Genomic DNA, 16617 nt, shown 5'->3' on the forward strand with positions numbered 1-16617 from the left:
ACATTCATAATCCACATTCACCAAGACAGGGAGGCAACGGCAGGCGAATTACGCCACGATCTGCCAATGGATCGTGGATGCCTGGGCTAAGGGATCAGTCTCAAGTGTCGTCCGTTTGTTTCACTTAATGCGCCTTATAATCCGGTGCACCTTATAGTCTGAAAAATACAGTAAACCAAACCAAACCTGTTATTAGGTTCTTTTTTCAGACCAAAGAGGCAATCAAAATATGGAAACATGCCCACAGGACTATAAACTGAGACGAGTGGGCTTTTTACTCTCACACACCACAGGATACTGTCCTAAGGAAGTGGGACTGCAGATGGCGCTGTCGTTCTGACTCCACTGGTAGGAAAAAAGTGCCAAACCCTGTATAAATCATCGGACTGAAGACGTCACAGCAACATCACGTGACTCTGTGGAAGAGCGCGTGACACAGTTGAAACTGTCAGGTATGAAAACAAACTCTTGGTCTGAAAAAAAACCTACCATATTTTTCAGACTATAAGGCGCGCCGGGTTATAAGGTGCAATATCAATAATGTTGAATTCTCTTGTCTATTTTCATACATAAAATGCACCAGATTATAAGGAGCATTAAATAAAAACAAACGGACGACACTTGAGACTGATCCCTTAGCCCAGGCATCCACGACCCTTTGGTAGATTGTGGCGTAATTCGCCCCGTTTTGACTACGGTAGCTATAAAGCTCCGACAATCCATCAAGCGCTGTGGCTTCATAGCTTACTGAAGTCAATTTTTGAGTGCATTTTTGAGCGCCGTTTACCACATAAAATCAGTTCAAGTTCAGTAAACACAACCAGAATTAATACATAAGCTGCCCCGGATTATAAGGTGCACTATCGAATTCTGAGAAAATTAAAGGATTTTAAGTGCACCTTCTATTCCAAAAAATACGGTAATAACAAAAATGATCAGAAGACCAAATGAACCTCATTGTATTACAACTAAGCCTGGTCTAAATCTGAATTCTGTAATTATCCAAATTACTTGTACAGGGTCTAACGAGGGACTTTCCAGGACTAAATCAGGCCTTAACTTACTATGACCCTCACTATGCAAAAAAAAAAAAAAAAAAAAACATCTTGCAAAGTTCTCGGCCACGTTTTGGACCTTAATGCTAATTTATTCCACCTCAGAGTATACAAAGGTCCTGTGGTGAGGAGTTAGATTTCTGTGTTCTTGTGCTTCAGTTTCATAGCGCACACAATAATATACACACTAAACTGTATTATACACTGTAGACTCTTTAACCACCATATGTGTAAGTGATGCCAGCTGGCTCCAAACACACGCATTAAAACTGTGTACTGAGGTCTCCATGACAATAAGAAGTGACAAGACCTTGATTAGCTGCGTTCCCCTGAGAATTCTGTGTGTTTTTCTGGGGGAAAATTTGTGGTAAAAAAAAATCAGCTGGACCGGTTTTGAGTCTTTCTTAAAAGACTGAGGAGACACCAAGCCAAAAGCAATGATGTCTCTCCCTTTCTTCTGACTTTTATCTCTGGTGTTGGTGACCACAAATCACCGAGCGCTACAGCATTCATTGATTTTCATGTTGGTTCTAAATCACCAAAATGTAATGGAAAGTTTTTTTATTACACGCTTTAAAAACATCAATATTGACCAAAGAGCTACAAGCGTATTAAAAGACCCGACATTCCCCCTTCAATCATTCAAGACGAGATATTATTCCAAATCAACTTTTTGGCGCTTTCTACCACGTTATAATGGTTTCCTCACATCAAACCATTTCTAAAGAGGTTTAAGATATCATCCATGCATGTTTGAGTAATCTAGTGATCTCTCCCAAGCCCTATTCGAACCCTCCTTATGGATAACTGTACAATTCCACATTACAATTCTCCATAAATATACAAAATCATGATACAAAACTGTAGAATACAACTTCACAAACCTGATGCGATGCAGTAGTTTCATTAGTGGCGTGCATGCAGACTGTAGGGGGAGTGACTTAGCACGGGGAGCAAATGTAATGGGGACTTCAAGCACAAAAATAAACTAAAGAGAAACTTAGAAAAGAGGTTAATACGTTGTTTTTCGGTGAGCATGGCATTTTCAAAACAATAAAAGGTAACGTGGTGATCTAAATACGTGATGTGTTAAAAATGAAGTCAGCATAGAAGTGTAATACCTCCTCTTTAAAGCCCTCTAGCGGATTTTAAACCATGAACCGCTGTTTCCATTAGTAACGATATCAAAATCCCTCGAAACAATACTTTCACGATATGCGTCTCACTGTACAACATTTATTGCCAACAAAATTGTGAATATACCACATTTTTTCATATTAAAAGCCTTGGAAAAGACTTGAAAAGCCTTTGGTACTGCTATAATATGAAGAATTAAGATTGAGATGTTGTCCTGTTGGCTCAAGCCAGGACCTGCAACATGGACTAGGGCGGATTGTAGCTGAGTGTGAAGCGGCCGGGGTGAAGATCAGCTCCTCCAAACCCGAGGCCATGGTTCTCGACTGGAAAAAGGTGGCTTGTCCTCTCCGGGTGGGTGGAGAGTCGCTGCCTTAAGTGGAGCAGTTCAAGTATCTCGGGGTTTTGTTCATGAGTGAGGGGAAAATGGAGCGTGAGATTGGCAGGCGGATCGGTTCAGCGTCTGCAGTGTATCGGACCGTGGTAAAGGCAAAGCTCTCGATTTACTGGTCAGTCTTCGTTCCTACCCTCACCTGTGGTCATGAGCTCTTGGTAGTGACCGAAAGAACAAGATTGCGGATACAAGTGGCCGAAATGAGGATGGCTGGACTGGAGCCACTGGAGGGACTATGTCTCTCGGCTGGCCTGGGAACGCCTTGAGGTCCCGCCGGAGGAGTTGGAGGAAGTGTCTGGGGTGAAGGAAGCCTGGGAATCCCTACTTAAACTGCTGCACCCGCAACTCCGCCCCAGATAAATGGAAGAAAACCAATGGATGGATGGATTTTAGTGCTTAATAAGAGTTATTTCTTCATATAGTTTGCACAGACAACACCAAAGGATCATGGTCTATGTAGTTCCCTCTGCTTTTTAGCTGTTGCTGCACCATGGCAAGTTTATTTGTAAAGCCCAGTTCAAACCCAAAGGTATTCATAGTGCTTTACAGAATAAGAAAGTCATTAAAATCGCAAGGAAAGTCAGCATAACTATTAATTTAAACAGAGACTTGTAATTCGATGTACTGTATTGTGAGTCTTTTGGTGATCGATCTCATGATATTTCAGTTACTATTATCTAGATTCCAGATGGCTCTCATGAAGTTTCCAAGAAAGTCTTTTTAATGCTCATACTGCAGGTGTTATCTTTTCGCTCTCTGTTCTCAGAAAGCTTTTTATACTGTACATTACACTCCACAGTATAAAGAGCACACACTTGATATATAAGAAAGAAATGTCATGTATGGCCTTAAATAAAAATAGTCATCTTGAATGTCTAAAAGAAGAAGAAAAGAAGGTATTCTGACATTTAAAAGTCTGAGGAGGAATCAGAGGAGTATCTAGGCAGAACAACCTGAAATAAAAGATGTGTTTTACCCTTTTAACTCACATTTTCTTGGAAATTTGGTCTTGTTAAAAGTAAAGTGTCACCACTTTATAATAACGACTCTTTAATAAGCCTTACTACAGAACTGTATATATGGTGATTTAATAGCATTATCTACTGTTCCTTCATCATTTTCTGTTTCAAGTAGTTGGTGACATCACACAGAACTGCGCTGGTTTAAGTTTGGTATTTCCTTTACAAATACCAAGCTGCAGGGGCGGAGTTTAAAGAGTGGATAACTGTTCAACCAATCACACTGTTTCTCATACTTAAAGAAAAAAAAAAAAAAAAAACTCTTAATGTGATGTCACAATCCTAGAAAATGAACACAGTATTATATATAGATCTGTTGATAGCCATGTGCTGCTATGGCAAAATGTAGTAGTTCAATCCCTGCTGCTGGTGGCCTCGAATACTGCTATTATGCTCTTGGGCAAGGCACTTTGTTTAAATTTTGTAGAATGGCTGATATATTTCTGGGAGTCTACCCCAGGCCACATGTGGTTACAAAAGTTCCAGCATCAGTAGCAGTAGTTGTAGAAGTAGTAATAGTGGTAGCAGTTTTAATAGTAGTACTAGTAGCAGCAGTTGTCGTAGTGGTAGTTGTTGTAGTAGTGGTAGTTGTAGTAGTGGCAGTTGTAGTAGTAGCAGTAGTAGTATTAGTTGCAGTTGTAGTAGTTGTAGTAGTGGTAGCTGTAGTATTGGCAGTTGCAGTAGTAGTAGTAGTAGTAGTAGTAGTAATAGCAGTTGTAGCAGTAGTAGTAGTAGTAGTAGTGGCAGTTGTAGTAGTGGTAGTAGTAGTAGTAACAGTAGAAGTCGTAGTAGTAGTAGTAGCAGTTGTAGTAGTTGAAGTCGTCGCAGTTATAGTAGTAACAGTAGTCGCAGTTGTAGTAATAGCAGTAGTAGTGGCAGTAGTAGTTGCTGTAGTCGTAGCTCTAATAGCAGCGGCAGTAGTAGTAGTAGTAGTAGCAGTTGTGGTAGTAGTAGCAGCAGTAGTAGCAGCAGCAGTAATAGCAATAGTAGTAGTAGTAGTAGTAATAATAGCAGTAGTAATAGCAGCAGTAGTAGTAGTAGTAGTAGTAGTAGTAGTAGTAGCATTAAAAGAGTGTATTTAATACTAGACGATTTCATTAGAACATTCAGTGGTTTGAAAGTGGGTTATACATCACACAATTTAAAAACATAAATGTCGAAGAGCAACAAGAATAAAATATCTAAAGCAAAACTATTTCTAAAACACGATTCAAAGAGCTGACCGTCCTTCAGCCATTAAAGAATGTGTGTTATGCAAAATGGACTTTTTGGACCTTTCTAAAATGTTATAACGTTGTTCCCTCAACATAAACAGGCCTGCACTAGACGTCATCCATGCATGTTTGAGTCATCTAGTGATCTCTCCCGGGCCCTATTTGAACCCTCCTTACGGTTAGCTGTACGATTCTGTCCAAAGCTCCGCCCACAAAAGACCCTGTACTGGATTTTGAAGCAGTAGTAGCAGTTGTAGTAGTAGCAGTTGTAGTAATAGTTGCAGTTGTAGTAGTTGTAGTAGTGGCAGTTGCGGTAGTAGCAGTAATAGCAGAAATAGAAATAGTAGTAGTAGTAGTAGTAGTAATAGCAGTTGTAGCAGTAGTAGCAGTAGTAGTAGTAGTAGCAGTAATAGCAGTTGCAGTAGTAGTAGTAGTTGTAGTAGTAGCAGTAAAAGTCATAGTAGTAGTAGTAGTTGTAGTAGTGGCAGTTGTAGTAGTAGCAGTTGTAGTAGTAGTAGTAGTAGTAGCAGTAGCAGGTGTAGTAGTTGTAGTAGTCACAGTTACAGAAGTAGCAGTAGTCGCAGTTGTAGTAATAGGAGTAGTAGTGGCAGTAGTAGTAGCTGTAGTAGTAGTTCTAATAGCAGCAGCAGCAGCAGTAGTAGTAGTAGTAGTATCAGTTGTAGTAGTAATAGTAGCAGTTGTAGTAGTAGTAGTAGCAGTTGTAGTAGTAATAGTAGCAGTTGTCGTAGTAATAGTAACAGTTGTAGTAGTAGTAGTAGCAGTTGTAGTAATAGTAGCAGTTGTAGTAGTAGTAGTAGCAGTTGTAGTAGTAATAGTAGCAGTTGTAGTAGTAATAGTAGCAGTTGTAGTAGTAGTAGTAGCAGTTGTAGTATTAATAGTAGCAGTTGTAGTAGTAGTAGTAGTAGCAGTTGTAGTAGTAATAGTAGCAGTTGTAGTAATAATAGTAGTAGCAGTTGTATTAGTAGTAGCATGTAGTAGTAGTAGTAGTAGTAGTAGTAGTAGTAGTAGTAGTAGTAGTAGTAGTAGTAGTAGTAGTAGTAGTAGTAGTAGCAGTCATAGCAGCAGTAGCAGTAGTAGAAGTAATACCAGTAGTAGTAGTAGTAATACCAGTAGTAGTAGTAGTAATACCAGTAGTAGTAGTAGTAGTAGTAGTAGTAGTAGTAGTAGTAGTAGTAGTAGTAGTAGTAGTAGTAGTAGTAGTAGTAGTAGTACCACCACAATAAGAGTGTATTCAATGGTTTTCATGTTCACACACTTTGTTGTTCCCTCATCATAAACAGTCCTGCACTAGACGTCATCCATGCACGTTTGAGTAATCCAGTGATCTCTCCCGGGGCCTATTTGAACCCTCCTTACGATGAGCTGTACGATCCTGTCCAAAGCTCCGCCCACAAAAGACCCTGTACTGGATTTTGAAGCATAACAGAAGTACGCAGACAGTTTTTGGAGTGTTACATAAATCGGAACAGTTATTTTATTTAGCTGTGACAGTGACAAACGCAGTGGGCACGGGTCCGCGGGGGAGTGGGTCTCTCCGCGGTAATCACACGCTGGGAGCTGCTCTAACACGGGCACAGCTGGGCGCCTTGATGACCACGGACAGATCTGCCTGAATGAATGGCTCTAATCATCGGCCGCGTGTGTGCGTGTGGTGAGGTTCTTAGGCGGGCGCGCGTGTCTCCGCCCGAGGGAAGCTCCGGTCCCCAGATGGCTCGGGATTGTCGCTGATAGTTGCCTCTCCAGGAATTAGACCAGTGGCTTTGGCTGTAGCCGCGGCTTTTCGGAGTAACAACCAAATCAAATCACCTCTGTCCCTGTGAGCCGCCGACCAGATCCAACACGCCAGACCAGCTCAAACGACGCGGCTCACTACAAGCATGTTTGTCAGGGTTTCACTGCTGTTTTAAAGGCGCAGTGTGGAACTTTCTGGTGAGTGCATAGAAATAAAAAGGTAAAAGCATTCGGGATGTAACAATATCCAAATCTCCTGGTACAATATTTTCAGGATATACATCTCACGGTTCAATATTTATTGCAGTATTTTATGGAGACTAACTGAATATACAACTTTTTCCTCTTAAAATACCTTGAACAGTCTTTGGTTCTATCATAATCCAAAAAACTAAGATTTGAAAGTTTTTGCAAGTTATTTCTTCATGCAGTCTGCACTGAAATGGAGCAAAGGATCATGGTCTATGTAGTTCCCTCTATTTTTTTTTTTTTTTTTAGCTATTTCTGCACCAAAACTATTAATTTAAGACTAATTTGAGACTTGAAATTTGATATATTGTGATGGTCCATGATATTATTGTGAGAACTTTGACGATGCGATATCATGATATTTCAGTTGTTGTTACAGCCCTAAAAAACATATTTTGGCATGTTCTCCATGAAGATAGAACATTAGAACCAAAGGAACAATATTGAACAAAAAAGCAGGAGGAACTCTTTATTTATTTAAGGGTTTATTTAAGGGTTTAACTCTTATTTTAAAATTGCAGTATGGAACTTTCTGGTGATTGTACAGAAAAAGTTAAAAAACAAATCTCCCGGTACGATATTTTCATAATATACATCTCACAGTTTGATATTTATTGCGATATTTTGTGGAGACTAACTGTGAATATGCAACTTTTTCTTCTCGCCAGGGGAGAAAATACATTTTTGGGAAGGAAAAAAAAAAAAATGTATTCAGTTCAGTGTGACCCCGAGTACAGCGTGATGCCTTGAACAGCCTTTGGTTCTGTCATTATCCAAAGAACTAAGATTTGAAAGTGCTTATTTGCTAAGTTATTTCTTCATGTAGTCTGCACTGAAACAGAGCAAAGGATCATGGTCTATGTAGTTCCCTCTATTTTCTTTTTTAGCTATTGCTGCACTATAAATATTAATTTAAGCAAAAAGACTTGTTGAGGTCTTTGACGATAATATCACGATATTTCGGTTATTGTTTCATCCCAAAAAACATATTTCAGAATGTTCTCCATGAAGATAGACATTTTATATCATATTGTAGAATGTTATAGCCAAAGGAACAGTATTTATATGGAAAAAAGCAGGAAGAAGTGTTTATTTATTTGAGGGTTCCACCTAGTGCCTCCGCTCAATTTCATTTCTCTCCAGCGACTAGGTCAGGAATCAGAATACACTAGACGGTTTGCAATAACCTCGGAAGTTGTAGACCGCGCGCCGACCAATCAGCGAAGAGCTGTGAAGCCATGACGTCAAACTCAAGCGTCTGTCTGGGTCCCTTTTGTGGTACAGCACAACAGTAAACAAAGCGTCGAGATGGATGTAGATGAAGACAGACTTTCTGTGTTCGGAACGATTCCCAAGATCGAGGATTTAAAGTCGGAACAAAAAGAATGTTTGGTGAATTTTATCAACGGGAAAGACGTTATTGTCCTTCTTCTTATGGGATTTGGTACATTACATACGTCATGATGAAATAGCAGTGATTGCGAATGAATCCTAATGCTGCGAGGTCAGACAGTTTCCACAAAGTGAAACCGGCTGATGAATCAGGCTAGAAATTTAAAGCCAAAGGAACAATATTTACATGGAAACAAGTAGGAGGATATATTCTTATTTGAGGATACCCCCTTGAGATTTTTTTTTTTTTTCAGGGGGTCCTACGAGTCAGGTTTGTGGAGATGCAAGCTCCTCTTTAGTAAGGACATGTACACTGCAAACAGTCATATCTAGGTAAGTAAGTAAGTAAATGACTTATATTAAGAACATTTGACAAGTACAATTATCGACCAATGGAATAAGTGTGTTTTTGTTCATTCAAGCAACGTTAGATTTCATTTCTTATTTTAAGTGCAGCAAGTTGTATTTTCATATTTTAAGCCCAAAAAGTTGTTCCACTGGCTGATCATTTTATTTGTCGAGTGAAATTTACTCAAATCATGATAAAACTTTCTTAATTCAAGTCATCTTAACTTGGCTATGTTTTATTTTTTGTAGGGTAAGGCATGTCTTAAGTGAAAAAAGAAAATCATAGAATACAAAATTATCTTAGTCTATTTTTGGTTAAAAAGTGACACAGTGTGACTTTAGTACAGTTGAGTTGTTTTACCTAACATGCATGGTTAGACTTGAATCTGGTCATTTTGAGAAACACGATTCTGGGCAAACACTGCTATAATCCGTCCACTTTAATTCAAACTCATACGAAAACATTTTCTAGAATTTGAAAATAGGAACAAACTCTTCACACCCAGGTGCACGGTGCACATGTAACCTTTTGCTGAAGGGTCATTTATCTCCATGGAGACGAACAGATAAGAAAACATGTTTTTCAAAGTATTTTTGGGACATGCCAAGCTATAATATCAACAAATGACCAACACTACAACCGAAAAGTTACATAGTGTGCCTTTAAAGGTCCAATATTATGCAAAATTGACTCATGTGAGCCATGTTATATGTTGTTACCTGCCTCAAAAACAGACCTGGAGTTGTGTTTTGTTTCATTCACACGTGTTGGAGTAATCCTTTATTATTAGTCTGTCAACTTCTCGATAGCTCAGAATGCTGTGTTCCACCTTGTGATGTCATGAGGCAGTATTTTTAACAGATCCTTTTACCTTTTGTTTATTAGAGATTGGCAATTCCTGGTGCTAAAATGATCCAAATGATTCTAGTGAAGGTGTATGGAGTTTAGAAACACAGTGGAGCCCTTCCTGTATTACCACATGACATCACAAGGTGGAGTGTTTTCAGTGTGTTTTCAGGTTTTTGATAAGAAAACAACATTATAACACAGATCAGACCGTTACAAAGCTTCAGTGCTTGGCTTTGTTAACACCTGAACCTGCTCACGAGCCCGTTCCCTGCTCTGTGACATTTCAATAAAGCCACGTTGCCAAATATATCTTTCCAATGTGTCTAAGAATGATTAAATTAACCTTAATGTGGCTACTACGCTTTATCATTTAGATTTCCCATTGAGAACAAATGATCAGTGAACACATCAGCTCTGCACAACATCATGACAAGCCTGAAGATGGAAAGCTCCATTTTGTCTTTTCACTGATAATAAAGCCAGAGCGTATGCATTTCTAACACGGTCTCTGTCTCCATACAAGAAATAATCAAAATAAACCAGAAGGAGCTAAAGGAATCAACGTTTTCGTGATGAAAAGTGAAACAATTAAAGGGCCCATATTACGCATATTATTTTCTGATCTATGTTTTAATGTTTCTTCATCACAAACAGACCTGGAGTTGTGTTTTGTTCCCTTCACACAAGTTTAACACACAAACTCTGCACATTTAGGCTGCGTTTTTCTCTCAGACGGAAAACACTACTCTAAATCTCTGCTGAACTAAAGCGAAAACGTACAGTAGCTCATAACTTATTTATTTTGAACTTTGGAGAAGTAAACAGACTAATAATAAAGGACTATTGTATTTTTCGAGCTATAAGTCGCACTTTTTTCATGGTTTGGATGTTTCCTGCGACTTGTGATGCGATTTATATATTAAAATTTTCACACTGACAGCCACAAGAGGGCGCTCTAGTATAGACAGATCCACGGTAATACTCCTGTACCACTGTCACTTGGCTCTACTGCGCATGTCTCCTGCAGAAAGAGCCTCTGTCCTGTTTGTATAATGTCAGTCGATCGCACCTTTACAGCTACGTTCAGACTGCAGCCTGATGTGACCCAAATCCAATTTTTTGGCCCCCATGTGACCTGTATCTGATCTTTTAATGACAGTCTGAACTACACAGATCAGATTTTTTCAAATGTGACCCAGGCCACTTGGATATGTGCTCCTGAAACCGATACATATCTGATCTTTTGACATGCGACTTCAGTGTGAACGGCCAAAGTGCATTCATCCGACCTACACGTTATCAACAAGACACAAACGTCACTATTCTGCGCTGAAGTAGGCGAAAATTGTTAATGAACTCCGTGTCACTGAAGCGAAGCACATCACCACTCACCACTCTTGGCTCCGTCTCCACATCCACACGTTCCTTTCAACGGACGTCGCTGCCGCTGCCCCACAAAACGCCAAAAACCTCGTCCTTCTCCTTCTCAATTTCCTCCTTAAAACAAGTAAGTTCTGGTACGAGAGGAACTTTAAAATCTCCAGGTGCTCAATGCTCGCGTCCGTGTTTGGACAACTTCCGTAAACACAGAGCACGCTCGCTGCGGTTGACGTCGTCGTGTCTCCAGTGCACATGCGGGACACTTTCGGGCCGTTTAACGTTCACACTGGAGTCACATACAAGTCACATTTAATTGGAAATGTGCAAAAAAACGACCTCGCAAGTCTGAAAGCCTACTTCTGTACCACTGATTGAGAAGACTGAACACAAACAAAAACAAGCTGCAAGTTGTGAAATCTGCAGCTGAAAACGGAAATCGAGCAGCAGAAAGAATGTTTGGAGTGAGCGAGAAACTTGTGACAACCAATCAAGTCACTGGATGGATGGACAACGCCTGTACTTCAGTGACACTGAAACCATCCTGTCGGGATTCAGAAAGGCTGGAATAATTCTAACTTCAACTGATGCTGAATCTGACGACAGCAACACAGAAGAGGAAGTGGCGCTCTGTTTACTTCTGGAGGTCACGGAGTTGCTCAGAAGTGACACCGAGGATGAAGAATTGAATGGATTTAGTGATTTGGAGTGAGATGGAGAGTTTGGTTAAACTTGTTCTGTTCTGTTGTTTATGTTATAATTATCTGAAGAACTGTTCATATGTGACGTTAACAGTCTGTTGTTCTCTGTTCTATTGTTTTTACTTGAACTTGCATTTCAAGAAGAAATGTCGGCCCCTGGTCTTTGATTTTATAAAATATATTTCCCCCAAAAAGTGCGACATAGTCCGGTTTCGACTCATATGTTTTTTTCTTCATTACGCATTTTTTGTCTGGTGCGATTTATACTCCCAAAAGTACGGTACTTAAACAAATAAAACACAACTCCAGGTCTGTTTTGAGGAGGTAAGAATATTCTAACATGGCTTGAAGCTCACGAGAGTCAATTACGCGCGATATAGGACCTTTAATATAAACTGTCAAATCTTACATTGACAGCTCCATTTTTCTCAATCTAAAATGTACATATTCGATTGTTTGAGGAAAAAAAATGCATATTGTCAGCAGAAGAGAAGTCAGTAATCATCTGTAGGCAAACACCCACAGGAGCCCAGCGTACCACAGCCGCTGGAGCTGACAAAACGTCACGGTGCCACAGATCTCTCCCTCTTTGGAAATAATAAATGCTGTTATCAATACTTTATACACACACCAGCCTCACGTCAACCTGACAGCTCCGCAGTGACAAAAAAAATACAGACTATGTGTATATATTTCTCCTGTATCTTCTCACACATGGTATCCTATCATTTTTAAGGTCCTATATTACGCAAAATTGACTCCGGAAAGCTTCGAGTCGAGTTATAATGCTGTTACCTTCTCAAAAACATACTTTTAGCTTTTAGTAGTTTTGTTTCACTCATACATGTTTGAGTAAGTCTGTATTATTAGTCTGTGTACATCTCCAAAGTTGAAAATGCTCTGTTCCACATTGTGATGTCAACAGCTACTTTTACCTTTTGTTCAGTAAAGATGGGTGAATTCATTTTTATTTTATTTTTATTTTATTTTGAATTTATTTTATTATTTTTATTTTATTTTGAATTTACTTTATTATTTTATTTTATTTTTAATTTACTTTATTATTTTTATTTTATTTTATTATTTTTATTTTTATTTTATTGAAGTGCCTCTTGAGATGTGCGTCATTTTCAAGGGCGACCAAAAAAAAACACAAAACCTCAGTAAAACACAATACAATACAAAACTACAACACAATACAGTGGACAGAACACAAAACTTTAAGGTTTCCAGACAGACAATAATATAAAAAATGCAAAAATAATCATAGAACAAACTGTAAAATAAAAATTTTAAAGACAAACTTCAAATTTTCAGGGCTAAAATCATCCAAATCATTCTAGTGAAGATGCATGGAGTTTAAAAACACAATAGAGCTCGTCCTGTATTACCGCATGACATCACAAAGTGGAACAATGTTTTCAGTTTGAGGGAAGAACTCAAAATAAATAAGCAGGATTTGTGCGTTAAACGTGTGCGAATGAAACAAAACACAACTCCGGGTTTGTTTGTGATGAGAAAACGACATTAAAACCAGAAAACAGCGTCACACGGACCCTTTAATGGTCACCTGTCATCGTCTTGACGTATGACATTTTATCACAGCGCACAGAATCAGCAATTTTGCAACTCAAATCTCTAGTCAAATCTGTGAACCTAGTCCCTCAGCCTGGGAGACACTTCATCAGATATTATGAACGGTTCACTTTGCGAAATTAGCTCTAGGCGTTGTCGGCAGGATCTAGGTTACATCGCAATTAAGAGGAAATTTTTATTCATGATCTCAACACTCTTAAATAACTCTTTCAACATCCTTTAAAGGGCCGTGTTACGCTATTTTCTGATTTTCTACTTGATGTTGTTTCCTCATTAACATACCTAGAGTTGCGTTTTGTTTGACTCACACGTTTAACACACAAACACTGCAGATGTAGAGTAGAGTAGAGTTCTTTTCTCAAGCTGAAAACACGCCGTTCCACCTTGTGATGTCATGTGTTAATACGAGAGGCGCTCCACTGTGTTTTTAAACTCCGTACACCTTCACCTGAATCATTTGGACGATTTCAGCCCTGGAGTTTTCAATCTTTACTGAACTAAAGGTAAAACGTAGCTCTTAAATGTTAACACTGCATGACATCACAAGGTGGAACTGAGCGTTTTGAGCTTTCGAGATGTAGACAGAGTAATAAAAAAGGGTTACTCAAACGGGTGAATGAAACAAAACGCAATTTTTGTTTGTTTTCGAGGAGATCGCAACATTCTAACGCGGTTTTAAATCTCACAAGAGTCAATTTTGCGTAATATTGGACCTTTAACGCAAGGGGAAAAAATGTAAAAATGTAAAATAAAAGTCAACTTACCACTTCCAAATAGAATTCGGGATGTGTTAATGTCTCCGCGCGTTACTCCAGTTAATTCGGTAGACCGTGACAGCAGCGAGCAGTGGGTGATTGGTTGCTCATTAAAGGGTGAAATGTCCCGGTGATTTCGATGTCTAGTCCGTACAGTCGCGCTGGGTCGCTCCTGTCAGCTCCTTCCAGCGCCTGTCAGCTCCCGGCGGGATCAGCAGGTGTTCCGCGCTTTCCCCGGGTACAGTTTACCCAATTTACGCAGAGATCTCCCCCCCTCAAAACCAACGCGAGGATCCCAAACGTTCCTGAAGTTTCAAGTCAAGCGCTGAAAAGGTGTTTGTTGGTTAAAAATTCCCGATTTTATTTGATTCTTTTATCGATTCTTGATGATTTTTAAATTCTCTTGATGATTCTCAGGGAGTCCGTAATTCCAAACAGCTTTCCCGAGGCTCAAAAGAAATTCCTCAAAACTCTGGGAACAGCATCCAAGAACTACCAAACCTCAACTGACCACTTTGAAACCGCAACTCCTCTCTTCCACTCTTGTAGCTCTGCCCATTTCCTTTTTCCTGTTGTTTTTTTGGATTTTTTTTGTGTGTCCGCTCGGGTCCAGGAAGAGTGAAAAAGAGAGAGAGAGGAGAGAGGAGAGAGGAGAGGAGGGGTCGCGACAACAGAGCGAGGAGAAGACGAGAAGAAGAACCGCCGTAGAGCCCAGCGTGGAGCGTGTGTCTGAGGAAGAGAGAGGGGGAACTGAAAGCAACTGAAGCCGGCGCGCTGTTGTCGCTGGGAGAGGATGGAGTGAGAGTGAGACGGAGGAGAGGAGAGAGGGAAGGCAAAGGGGAGGGGGCTGTAAGGTGAGAGAGGAGTTGGTAAAGAAGAGAAGAGCGAGTGAAACACAACAACACTGAGCGGAGGAGAGGAGGGGGTTTTATTATTCATGTGTGGGGGATAAGGATTACGTTAAACAGGTTATTGGGGATAATCCTCGGAGATTTCCTCACATGAGGCTAGTAAATGTTTCACAGGGCTGACTCTGGCTCGGGGCGGTGAGCACATGTGAGGATATCTGGCGCTGGGATCTTGTCGAAAGTCTGTAAATTAGAAGAGAGAGACGCCCGGCCACACGCACGCACGCGAACATGCAAAGGGAGGGACTGGTGAAGTTCAAGTTTTTTATGGATTTAAAAGTGTCAATGTTATACGCTGTTTTCTGATCTATGTTATAAGGTTCTTTCCTCATCACAAATATACCCAGAGTTTTGTTTTGTTTCATTCACACGGTTACATGCTGCTGTGGGTTTGGTCAAGTGGTAACGGAGGGAAACAGGGGCAGATTTTTGACATTCAAATGTCTCTTATTCAGAAACTAGAGGGACTATTGAAATAAGTAAAGTATCAGAATGTAGGAAAGAGTTACACTCCAACAGGGTCAAGTTAAACCTGTGATATTCTTTCAAGTTGTTGACAAAAAATTAAAAAAAACTCATGTCGGTAACGGAGGGAATGAAATATGCAGCACTTTTTGGGCAATAAATCCAAACAGTGATAACTCTTGGTTCTCACTTACATATCCTTAACAAACTGGTTTGAATATTTGCTTCATATAGTTTTCTACCATATGGTACAAGATTAGGTTGAAAAACCTCTTACTTTTTGAGTAATGAGATTTTTTATTAAGAAAGGTCATGGTAACGGAGGGAAAAGTAACGGAGGGAAAATTGTGCAAACAAGTAGAAGGTGCAGGATTTTACATCATTTGTCGCTTTTTTCTTCTGAATACTTTAATATTACTTCAAAATGAAAGGAAACTATTTCTATAAAAATATGTCAGTCCTTCCAAGCAAATTTTTATCATTTTAAATAAATTTTTTTTGGAAAAATCATGTACCTTCATCAACAGTTCAAAGATGGAATAACACAAGATATGATGATGAAACACATCCATTTATTTACATGATTTTTGGGTATTTGAAATTTGGGAAATAATTTTTGTTCCATGTTTCATACATGGTCTGTTTAAAACATATGGAACTTTAGAACCAAAAATGGTAGAGAAAAAAGGTAAACAGTTTCATAAACTAGAGTACATATGTATCTGTTCAATACATTTTTATATCAGATGCATTAACTTGAATTTTTGTCCTTGCTGTTTACTTCTGCTTGACCAGGCCCATATTCTGACATGGAATGGGTATGATTAAGAATTTCATCAATTATGTTCATTTTTAATCGACAAATCAAATCTAGGTTGTCGTGTGTAGCGTAAGGTGAGGCTGCGTCTGACAGCACAAACACTAAAGTTTCGGCTTCACAGTCCCACGTTTGAGCTCTGGCACCTCCTTGGAGATCACTGTACCAATGATCGAGTTTTTTGGAGTATCCCGGCTTTGTCATGGTGCATGTAAACGCAGTATCCCGTTTACTGCAGCATAAAGTTGAGTGCACATGCGACCAAAAGAAACATTTCCCAGTCTTTTCACAACAGGAGCCAAAATAAATAAAGTGACCAACATAAATAAAGTGAGTGAAATGATGTTAAATAAAGAGCTGCACTAAACCTGCACATGTCTGATTTCTGAAAACATGAACCATCTCCAACACGACACACACACAGACTCACCATCATCATCATCATCAACACCCCTCTGTCACAGAGAGAACACAAATATATTCCACTGAGTCGTGTTCTTTAGTCCGACAGAAGCTGAACCACATCAGCGCACAAGGAAAGAGCTGGGGTTTTTTTCAGCGCTTATAGTTTATGCAAATTAACCATGCAGT

General features: G+C 39.5%; 1 protein-coding gene across 1 annotated transcript in view; it reads right to left on the reverse strand.

Annotated features, from left to right (window-relative positions):
• The window catches only part of cdh5 (cadherin 5), a 222190-nt gene extending 207612 nt beyond the window's left edge, over positions 1 to 14578 (reverse strand). The window contains exon 1 of the mRNA XM_020929300.2: positions 13846 to 14578. The gene's annotated coding sequence lies outside the window, so the exon portion shown is untranslated. The remainder of the gene's footprint in view (positions 1 to 13845) is intronic.
• Between the last annotated feature and the right edge of the window lie 2039 nt (positions 14579 to 16617).

Source organism: Boleophthalmus pectinirostris, unplaced genomic scaffold (genome assembly GCF_026225935.1).
Source record: "Boleophthalmus pectinirostris isolate CB_2022bp ecotype Guang Dong unplaced genomic scaffold, ASM2622593v1 HiC_scaffold_5, whole genome shotgun sequence".
Classification (NCBI taxonomy): domain Eukaryota; kingdom Metazoa; phylum Chordata; class Actinopteri; order Gobiiformes; family Gobiidae; genus Boleophthalmus; species Boleophthalmus pectinirostris.